This window comes from Staurois parvus, unplaced genomic scaffold, assembly GCF_062004578.1.
Source record: "Staurois parvus isolate SC_StPar_1 unplaced genomic scaffold, SC_StPar_1.0 ptg000226l, whole genome shotgun sequence".
Taxonomy (NCBI): domain Eukaryota; kingdom Metazoa; phylum Chordata; class Amphibia; order Anura; family Ranidae; genus Staurois; species Staurois parvus.
The window spans coordinates 5,703,450-5,715,737 of NW_028318022.1; the positions used below are offsets into that span (position 1 = coordinate 5,703,450).

General features: G+C 39.8%; 1 protein-coding gene across 5 annotated transcripts in view; it reads right to left on the reverse strand.

The window, feature by feature from the left end:
• Positions 1-12,288, reverse strand: part of DLGAP2 (DLG associated protein 2) — a 1,035,006-nt gene that overhangs the window by 75,423 nt on the left and 947,295 nt on the right. The gene's annotated exons all lie outside the window — the stretch shown is intronic.

Consider the following 12,288-nt stretch of genomic DNA (forward strand, 5'->3'; position numbering starts at 1 on the left):
GTGCTAAAATGTCAGGGCAGTACAAACCCCCCACAAATTACCCCTTTTTGGAAAGTAAACACGCCAAGGAATTTGCTGAGAGACATGTTAAGTCCATAGAAGATTTTATTTTTTGCCACAAATGTTTGGAAAATTAAATTTTTTTTTTTCACACAAAGTCACTTACAGATGATATATTGCTCACACATGCCATGGGTATATGTGCAACTACACCCCAAAATACATCATGCTACTTCTCCTGTGTATGGGGATACCACATGTGTGAGACTTTTTGGGAGCCTAGCCACATACAGGAGCCTGAAATCCAAATACCCCTTTGAAAGCCTGAAGGTGTGTAATTTCCGCATTTCACTTCCTCACTACCTCTCACAGTTTCAGAGGCCCTGAAATGCCAGGATAGCACAACCCCCCCCCAAAAAAAAGACCCCTTTTTGGACAGTAGAGTCCGAATGTCAATGAAACCTTTGAAAGCCTGAAGGTGCGTAATTTCCTCATTTCACTTCCTCACTATTTATCACAGTTTCAGAGGCTCTGAAATTCAAGAATAGCACACATTCTGCCCCCCAAATGACCCATCTTCGGAAAGTTGACACCGCAAGCTATTTGTTGAGAGGCATGTTGATTCCACGGAAAATTAAATTTTTTGCCACAAGTTTTTGGATTAAAAATAACATTTTTTTTAACACAAAGTTGTAAATTAAAGAATATATCGCTCACACATGGCATAGATATATTTGGAATTACACCCCAAAATACATTCTGCTACTTATAAAGAGTATGGGGATACCACATGTGTGAGACTTTTCGGGAGCCTAGCCACATACAGGAGCCTGAAATCCAAATACCCCTTTGAAAGCCTGAGTGTGTAATTTCCGCATTTCACTTCCCCACTACCTATTACAGTTTCAGAGGCCCTGAAATGCCAGGATAGCACAACCCTCCCCTAAAATGACCCTTTTTGGACAGTAGATACCCCAAGAAATTTAATAAAAGGCATGGTGAATATTTTGCAGATCTAATTTTTTTGTCACAAGGTTTTGAAAAAGAAATAAAGGATAAAAAATAATAAATGTTTGTTTTCTTTCTTCATTTTCTAAAAACTTGTGGCTGAGAATGAGATCTACAAAATACTAACCATGCCTCTTAGCAAATACCTTAGAGTATCTACTTTCCAAAAAGGGGTCATTCTTCTAAATAACTGCTCACCACTCCAAACAGTTCACTTGTATACCATATATCTTATGGCTATGTGAGCTTTTTACTTGTCCACAAATGTTTTATGTTCCTCTTTTTTTTTCTTAAAAAAAACAAAAACTATATATATATATATATATATATATATATATATATATATATATATATATGCAACTTTAAATGCATACTGAGTCAAGTTTTTGATGTATATAACAGGCTCTATGGCGATTTCTTGGCCTCTTCACTGGAGATTGTTCTCCTCTCCATATTACTGGGCTCACTGGCAGCACAAAAGAAAAGTTTGTTGCATTTCTTTCTATCTGCGGCTCACCAATTGATATCCCTCTTTTGGAAAATGGCCACCCCCCGCCTGTTCTGATGTGGGTTTCTGCGCTTAATCATATCATGCGTATGGAGGAAATGTTGGCATTTTCCAATGATACCTATGATAAACACAAGTTACTGTGGTCAGCCTGGCTCCATTTCTCCTCCTCTTCGACCCTCCAAGAATTGTGCTCCCCTGTTGTGTCCTAATAGAGTTGAGCCTCATCTACCCGGTTCATTTTGCATTGACCACCAGTTTGACCTTACCACCCACGCTTGGCTGCGGGCCGCTGGGTCGCACCAAAGGGGTCCTGGTGGTGGACCACTTTGACTCTGCTTCTTGCCATCTCCGCCTCCCGACTCTCTCCCTTCTTGTCCTTTACTGTCTCTAAAACTGGCTTCTTTCTTTTCTTTCTATACTCCTTTATCTTTTTTCCTAGTTGGGTTTATATACTGAGTTATACGAAGGTATTTATTTTTGTTCCCCGAGTCTCACCCAGGGATACTCTCCTTGAAACTATGTTTTTTTTTATATCTCTGTAACAAATGCTGTTGATCCTTTCATCTTTTCGTTATATGGAATTATTTATACGTATTCTCGTGGATCATCTCCACATTCGCGATTTCTGTATATTTACTTACATGTACATGTTATCACTATTCTTTTTACTTTTGTTCTGTAAAATTTAACGCAAAAATGTAATAAAGACAAATATGCCTTTAAATGCATACTGAATGCAGCTGGAAGCTATTTGACACAAACCAAAAGCCTTTTGGTTTTCTTCCACACAAGCCTTTAGTGTGACAGAAAACCTCCCCACTGGTAGGGTGAGGTTAGTAACATTCAAAAGTGCTTGACGTAGGATACTATGGCAGTGGTCATCAGGGAGGGTGTGCAATTGCTGTCAGCAGAATATTTTCATAGCTGGGCAGCAGTGCACCAGTCAGTCCTTTGAGGATGTAATACAAGATTGTAGAAACAATGTACAGAGAGAGCAAGTCAGCTGTTATGTTGCAGTAAGTGCAAGAACAGAGCTTGTGCTCTACAACTTGCCTGCAGTAAACTGTTATGATTTCAAGGTGGCATCTACAGCATATGTTAGTGCTACTGCCCTGTACCTACTGTTGAATCCTGTGCACTAATATTTACACAGTTGGGGCTGAGTGTTTTTGACTGTGGCGTAAAAATCGCACATCTGTAGTTTATTTGAGCATTGACAAAAAACAACACAACATGGGTGGTATCTATCATTTTGCTAGGGGTGATAATTTTATTTTAATTATGCTAGACAAAGTATACCTGAAACACTAGCTATGAGATGGACCAGAATACTTTAACAATAATATTTTTTCAGTGTAGCTCAAAATAGAAAATGTCACTCTAGTTTAATGTTAGAAGAGTTTTTGGGGCAGAAAAGAAATACAGGCAATTTGGGCATCATTGGCAGCACAGTGGCTTAAATGTTTAACATGTCTTCCTTGCAGCATTGGCATGTCCATTTGGAATTCTGGTCAGGACACTATTTATATGAAGTTTGCATGTTCTCCCTGTGTTTGCAGGGATTTCAACAAAGTACTCTGGTTTCCTTTCACACTCCAAAGACACACTGGTAGGTTTATTTGGTGTCTTTCCAAATTGGCCCTAGCATTTGTCTGTGTGTATGTATGCATGTTAGTTAGAAACCTTAAAATGTAAGATCCTGGAGGGCAGGACTGAATGGAAATTGTCAGCATTATAAAAGCTGCAATAAAAATTAGTCACCCATTTTTTTTGCAGCTTTTATAAGGCTGACAATTTCCATTTAGTCCTGCCCTCTAGGATCTTACATTTACATTGGATATTTAGTGTTCAGTGTTTTTATAATTTTTGAAAAACATAAATAGACAACCTTTGATTGGAGAGAGTACTTTGTAACGTGTGCAAGAATAATAATTTTTTTCACTACAGAATAAAATCTGTCAAGTAAAATGGTTTGTGCCTAACCTTATTAGAAGCAATGAAGTAAAAGTAATTGTGTTTTTTTTTTGCTTTACTGGTCAAGATGTGCATTGCAAATCATATTTCAGATTAGCTGAGACAATCCAACCTAAAACATGGGGACCAGAAAGTTATTTCAATGGCAATGACAAACTCGCCAACCCTAATTCACAAAATGCTGCAAGCTAGAGAAAACTGACATAATGGTTTACAAACATGAATCTAAAAGAAGGTCAGGATCTTATCAAGAACTTAGGAAATCTTTGCTCGCCTGGTTTGATTATCCTAATGCACATTACCTTATACCAGGGGTCTGCAACCTTTAAGACATAAAGAGCCACTTGGACCCGTTTCCGAAGGGAAAAAAAAGACTGGGAGCCGCAAAACCATTGCAACATTTATAACAAATCCGACACTGCATATATTGCAAAAAGCACTCTGGTCATGAAGGGGGTTTAAGGGCCCAGTAAGCAAAGGGTTAATCAGGGCCACAGTGTATCTTCATAATCACAATCATAGCCTTAGGTCAGTGGTGGGCAACCTTTTTTTTCAACTGAGCCAAATCTCGCCAAAACCACGATTGAAATTTATTTTGACAGCCACATTTTTAAAACTGAAAATACATCCCCCATATAGTAATACATCCCCCATAGTAATTCATCCCCCATAGTAATTCATCCCCCATATAGTAATTCATCCCCCATATAGTAATTCATCCCCCATAGTAATTCATCCCCCACAGTAATTCATCCCCCATAGTAATTCATCCCCCATATAGTAATTCATCCCCCATATAGTAATTCTTCCCCCATAGTAATTCATCCCCCATATAGTAATTCATCCCCCATATAGTAATTCTTCCCCCATAGTAATTCATCCCCCATATAGTAATTCATCCCCCATATAGTAATTCATCCCCCATAGTAATTCATCCCCCACATAGTAATTCATCCCCCATAGTAATTCATCCCCCATATAGTAATTCATCCCCCATATAGTAATTCATCCCCCATATAGTAATTCTTCCCCCATAGTAATTCATTCCCCATAGTAATTCATCCCCCGCATAGTAATTCATCCCCCACATAGTAATTCATCCCCCACATAGTAATTCATCCCCCACACAGTAATTCATCCCCCACACAGTAATTCATCCCCCATATTGTCTCAATTCACTTACCTTTGCTCCGCGCGTTCCTCTCGCTGTGTTCCCGCGCCGTTCTGGTCTTCAGGGCGGATGAGAGAGGAGTTCGTCACTCTGCCCCGCCTACATCCTGGCTGCCCCACCTACATCCTGACAGCCAATGTTCCACGCTCCGCGGGCCGGATTTTTGAGGAGGGAGGGGATCGGGCGCCCGGCACACAGAAGAGCCGCATGTGGCTCGCGATCTGCGGCTTGCCGACCACCTGGTGGGCAGTGTGCTCCGGAGCCGCAGCAAAGATGAAAAAGAGCCGCATGCGGCTCTGGAGCCGCGGGTTGCCGACACCCGCCTTATACACTTTCCACGCAACAAAATCTCTTACATGAAGCCTGTACCATATAAAAATCTTAATTCACAGTGCCAAAATTCAGCAAAAGCTTTTCTTTTTATATTGCATAAAGTTGGAAATGGTTGGAAACCCTTTCATGTTTTACTGTTATTCAGGAGTCCAATAGAGAGATTTCCCATCACTTCTGGTACCACTGACAAGATGGAAATAGACAGGAAACATTTAACGGGGACACTGACAGAAGAAAAACCATAATAGGGCTTCTAGTCTTTCCTTACTCTACTGAAAAAAAAACATTCTGATTGTGTTGCCATTGGATATTTACCCTCACTTCCTGTCCGATGAAACCACTGTCACTGTGACAGTAACATATACCTAACAGTACCCTACATAGCAGTAAACCCTAACCCTTAACCACTGTATTCAAAATAAAGAGAAAAAATGACATACACTTCAATGGAAACATTCAGGCAGATAAATATGCGGGCTAAAATTGTAGTTTTCCTTCCTGAAAATGCTAGTTGTCTAGCAGACCCTGGATTCAATTCTCTCTCTTTTTCCATGACCCAGAATAATCATGTATCCAATGCAGTAAGATGGAAGGCATAACTCCTGATCTGCATAGTTTTTACAGGTCAGTAAATCAATGAAAGACTTAGAGCCTGAAGGTCACTATGACAGACAGCTAGCAATGTTAGAAGGACAGTTCAAAAATGGCAGGCCACCTATTTCATCAGTACTGTTTTCCTTTCATTGACTACATTGAGAAAAAAACAATTTCAATTGTCTTTTGATCTGTTAATAAATCACTTATAAAACCATCTATACAGTACTAACCTCATAGAAGTATACATATCATGAATCTTGAATATTATATTAGAAGATAGTAAGTATAGATACTCATTTGTTCTACTTTTCCACTGTGTACATTGGTTAAACAGTTTATATAATGCAATAATCCCATAGTTGCATTTCATTCACAAAGGAGGGACGCTATGTTGTCCTTACAATTTGGCTGTTCTTGTGAGGCAGTAATCAGATTTAATCAAGCAGGCAGAATCTACTATCTAATTTTATATGACATATCCCTTTATTTTCATGTGCAAATTCTAATACGCAAAATGCTTACTGGCACAGACGATTCTGGCAAGGTTTTTTGAAAATCTCTGCCAACCAAGAACAGTTATACTCTGATAACAATCATATTATTTCATTTTATGAGGATTACAACTATTGAAAATCATATTAGAAAAATGTCCAAAATGTAATTTGATTTGTTTCCTAACTATTGTTTTGTTGGTTGGTGAAAACTTTTATTTCTAGCTGCCAATGTACTGTAACTATGAGTACATTGACCTGTATGTCCAAAAATAGCTCACCATCTACATGTATTTACCACACTGGGACCTGACTGGCAAACAGGAATGTAAGTAATTTCTTTTTAAGTGCTAGTTAACTCATTTGGCCCTTTAAATGATTCAATTTAATGCGTGAGTGGTAATTGTTAAGCTTTGTTTTCGCTCTGTGTTTCTGGAGCTTAAACATCACTTTTGTGGAAACTTTACTCTCTGCTTTAACTCATTCCTATTTGTCTTTTTTGTCATTTAAGTGCTAAACAATGCCCTAATGACACAGTATAAATAGAGAATTAATGGAAATGTGTCAGGTTTTAGCATGTTTATTTCCAATTCTATGATGCATTTCTAAACTGAGCTCATTTGGAGTTGAAATTAAGAGTCCTTACTTTTCTGGGTACAGTATATGGTACATATGGTAAAATAGGTGGCATTTTAAGTCACCTACAAAAAATGTATTGATTCATGTGAACAAAGTTCTTGGTAATAACATCATAAAGCATATTCATGTGAACTGGCAAACCTTCTTACTTATCGGGCACCATTTTTTAATTAATTTCAACATGAAATCTTTACTATTATATTAATAAATCTTCATTATTATATTTGTTATACTATGTTGTATTTGCAACCAGTCTAATCATTCTAAAGGATTATCATGTAGGATTTATTTTTGTTCATGAATTGGACATTCTGAAAGGGGAATTACAGCACAGCACTAAGCCCCCACCTACCCTCTAAGATGCCTGTTTGTTTACTATTATGAATGAACAATCAGCACTGCAGAGTTGTGTGATAGAGCTGCTGGCTGCTAGTAAGCATACACGGCACCAGAAGATTTATCACACAGCCCCAGCAGTGCTGACTGTTCATTCATAAAAGTAAAACATCTGTCAGCACTACAGGGCTCTTTGATGTATCTCTCAGTGTAGTGGATCTTTACTAGCATCTTACAGCTCTGTCACACAGCCTCTCCAGTACTGACTGTACATTCAAAAAATTAACCATCAATCAGTGCTGCAGGACTGTGTTATAGAGCTGCCAATAAACATCCACTGCCTCAGCACATACAGGTGAAACTAAAAAAATTAGAATATTGTGCAAAATTTCATTTATTTTAGTAATGCAACTTAAAAGGTGAAACTAATATATGAGATAGACTCATTACATGCAAAGCAAGATAGTTCAAGCCGTGATTTGTCATAATTGTGATGATTATGGCCTACAGCTCATGAAAACCCCAAATCCACAATCTCAGAAATTTAGAATATTACATGCAATCAATAAAACAAGGATTGTACATAGAACAATATCGGACCTCTGAAAAGTATAAGCATGCATATGTACTCAGTACTTGGTTTGGCCCCTTTTACTGCCTCAATGCGGCATGGCATGGAAGCTATCAGGCTGTGGTACTGCTGAGGTGTTATGGAAGACCAGGATGCTTCAATAATGGCCTTCAGCTCTTCTGCATTGTTTCATGTCTCTCATCTTTCTCTTGGCAATGCCCCATAGATTCTCTCTGGGGTTCAGATCAGGCGAGTTTGCTGGCCAAACAAGCACAGTAATCCCACGGTCATTGAACCAGGTTTTGGTGCTTTTGGCAGTGTGGGCAGGTGCCACGTCCTGCTGGAAAATGAAGTCAGCATCCCCATAAAGCTTGTCTGTGGAAGGAAGCATGAAGTGCTCCAAAATCTCCTGGTAGATGGCTGCGTTGACCCTGGACTTAATGAAGCACAGTGGACAGACACCAACAGATGACATGGCTCCCCAAATAAACACAGACTGTGGAAACGTCACACTGGACTTCAAGCATCTTGCAGTGTGTGCCTCTCCATTCTTCCTCCATACTCTGGGTCCTTGGTTTCCAAATGAGATGCAAATTTGCTCTCATTAGAAAAGAGGACTTTGGACCACTGAGCAACAGACCAGGTCTGTATTTCTTTAGCCCAGGTAAGATGCTTCAAACGTTGTTTGTTGTTCAGGAGCGGCTTGACAAGAGGAATACGACATTTGAAGCCCATGTCCAGGATCCGTCTGTGTGTGGTGGCTCTTGATTAACTGACTCCAGCCTCGGTCCACTCCTTGTGAAAGTCCCCAACACTTTTGAATGGCCTTTTCCTGACAATCCTCTCCAGGCTGCGGTCATCCCTGCTGCTTGTGCACCTTTTTCTTCCACACTTTTCCCTTCCACATAACTTTCTATTAATGTGCTTTGATACAGCACTTTGGGAACATCCAGCTTCTTTTGCAATTACCTTTTGAGGCTTTCCCTCCTTATGGAGGGTGTCAATGATGGCTTTCTGCACAACTGTCAGGTCAGCAGTCTTTCCCATGACTGTGATTCCTACTGAACCAGACTGAGAGACCATTTAAAGGCTCAGGAACCCTTTGCAGGTGTTATGGCTTAATTAGCTGATTAGAGTGGGACACTTTGAGCCTAGAATATTGCACCTTTTCTCAATATTCTAATTTTCTGAGATTGTGGATTTGGGGTTTTCATGAGCTGTAAGCCATAATCATCACAATTATGACAAATCACGGCTTGAACTATCTTGCTTTGCATGTAATGAGTCTATCTCATATATTAGTTTCACCTTTAAGTTGCATTACTGAAATAAATGAACTTTTGCACGATATTCTAATTTTTTGAGCTTCACTTGTACATCACACTCATTATGTATTTGACCTCATTATGCATTTGTCCCCTTGCTAGCAGTGTAGTTGAAAAAGCTGTGGGAGGAGGGAGGGGCAAACTGTTTGACCATGTTGCTCAGCAATCAGGGAATGGATCAGAATGGAACCAAATGCTACATGCAACCCCTAAGGGTTAATTTTTTTAAATTGTAATTATGCTTCTTCTTTATTTTGAATCTGAAAGATGATAAAGAAAAAATATTTTGGGTGACCCTCAGCACCAGTCCACAGTTCTATCATTTGCAATTTTATCCCATTGGTTTTTGTAGATGGAGGAATTGTGGTTACTTGAACCACTGTCAGTGATGCAGTGACAAACTTGCTCAAATCTATTCTAGTGGGTCAGTAGGAGCACCCCTTGCATCCTAGATATTATTTGAAGTATGATTACCCCTATCTTCTGTACCTACTGCAAGGCTGCAGGTTGCACTGTCCATAGTCCCTCTGTGACTGCTCATAACAGTAATCTTGGCACTGAAGATTTCCCCGTAGCAACAAAGGTACTCAGATAAATTTATAAGTTCATAAAATGAAAGGTGCACATAGGCAAGGCAATCCACAGAACAAGCCATGTAGCTAGGTCAATTTTCGCTTTTTGATATATTAAATACATGAAGTATCTGCTCCTAGTTTACTTACTGGTATATACTTTTAGCGATACCCTCTTGAGGGCTGCTGGATTTTGAGCTTGTTTTTATTAGGGTTTAACAGCTTGGATGAGGTCTAGGGGTATATGGGATACCCAAGGAACTGTAAAACGTGAGAACAACTTTTACAGTATACAAAATTTGGATCAAAAATCAGCAACAGTCTCTTTAAGGAGCACTGAGTCCCCTTTGGTGTACCTCTTCAGACCCCAGATGAAACTCTCCTCATGCACCTGGCTGACCTTAGGGTATATCTGGGCAATGGAGTCCAGAATCCACTATGAAGCAGTCCCAGATGAGGACTAGTTGGGTATTGACCTGGCCACCCTCTCCCTTCTGTGGCCCAAGGAGTGTAGAAGTACTCACTGTCCTTTCCTGTAGCTTAGTGGGTTGCAGCTGTTTTCAGGCCTTATGCTGAGCTGGCATCTTCCCTGCTGACAGGAAGTACTCCCTAGGAGACTGTAGGGCAGTGGGGATCCTTCTGTCTGCTCCAGCCTGTACCTAGGCCCCTTTCCCTGGGGCCCCTTCCCAGGTTCCATGCTCTAGCGTTTTCCTTAATCCATCTTACACTTGAACATGCCTCTCCCCTGCTGCACAGGCTCACTAATATTTAAGGGTTGCTCTTAGCCACTGTGCCCGACCTCCTGTCTGGGGATTGTCCATGTTCCCTTAAACATGCAAATCTAGGCCTTCTCCCCTCCTCCACCCCTCTTCTAGAAAGTTCCTCCAGTTTACAGAAGGGTGGGAGGGCTCCAGAAGCCCTGATCTGTAGAGCCTTTCATACTGGCTTAGGTAACCTCATTGCCTCAACTCCATGCTAACTCATCCCAGGCTTCTAACAAGCCTCTGACTAACAGAAAAAAAATCCTATCTACCTAGAGGGTTCTACATACTGTATGTGTCTAAGTTGGTAGCACAGAGGGAAAACAGTTTCATAGGTGCTTTACGATGGTTTTACATGTATTTGCAAATGTATGCATTCAATGACACTGACATATCTATAGATACATTGCATGATCAATAAGAATGTGGAAGAGGTTCTTACTAACAAATAGGGAGAGCTAAACAGAAAAAGACAGCTCAAGTCTCTTTCCTTTTCTTACACTAAAGCAGCTCCTGATACAGCCATGACTAGACTAGACAGTAAACATTTGCCATATTTGCAATACAATACATGGTACATGTTCACTTTGTTTTGCACATACACCATACAGAAATGATCATTCATTGGATTTGTCAATGATTTCTCCATTGATGACTATGAAGGACTTGCTCAGTTCAGTCTTGCTCACCGTACCAGTCAAAGAAGGACTCAGAGGAATGTGGGGACTCAAGAAGTGGACAACATTCTAGGCTGTTAATGTCAGGCCTTTGAAAAGGCCCTGACATTGTTAGTGGATTATGAGCTGGATAACCTGATACAGCATGACTGCTCCCTGTGTGTTGGGGGTCCAAACAGGTGCTGGAAGCCATTAGGCAGCAGCAAAAACTATCTGAGATGAAGCCATGTGCCTCTTGTGATTGGGAGCAGTGGTTAGAAACTGCTACCTCAAGATGAATGGTATGAACAAGAGCATATAGTGTGCATGCACAACATTCTACCTAGTGATGCAGCACTCAATCCAGCATTAAAAACCTTTCCATGGAAAACCAACATAAAATAAGGATTTTTTTTTTGTCCAGCAGTTTTAATAAAAAAAGTTGTTCTTGGTGCTCAGCTTAAGAGGCCTACTTACAAAGTGAAACAAAATCAAAAAGGAATCAAAGCTCAGAATAATTATGTGCAAAATTCAGCAGCTTACACTAAAGTTCCTGACACAGAATTTAACATAATATAAAATTCAAAAAGTGCAGTGCTTAAATAAAAGTAAACAACATATAATCAAATATCAAACATTTAAATATACCATGCATGTGATAAAATCATGTTATTGTGCTTCACACAACAAACAATATGTGCATATAGTAATCGTCTGACATTCAGCAGGTCATACGCAAAACAATTCATGATCAATCCCGGTGAATATAAACGGTTCACATCCTAACCCCAACTGTGTTTTCCAAACCACCCTGCACAACCTTGCAATATGCTTCCTGGTGCACTGCGGGGTGGGGGAAGGATTAACTGATCTGCACTGCTAGACCAAGGAGCCATAGTGACATTAGGACAGAGATCCAATCCAGCTCCTTATATTGTCTGGTATCTACACAGAGACACTCAGCACAGATAGATTTGTATAGGGCTTGGCTTTCCCAGACTTTCATACTAAAGCCTGTACACTGCCATTCCACTTCCGAATGTAATATCATGTAATATCATCAGTTGCCAGTCATGATGCCATCATTAAATAGAAGAATAATCATCACACAGATGGCATATGACCCTCTGACCCAGGTGTATGACAAATGTGACCCTCAGACTCAGACCCTCAGACTCAACAGATTAAATACAGCTAAATAAAGGGAGAGATATAAAGCTTTAAAATTTAAATTTAAATTAAAGATAGGTTCTACTAATAGCACCTATTTTTATTTTTCTTATTATGCTCTAAACAATGGAAATAATGGAAAGCTACCTTGAAATAACCTTCTTAACTGCATT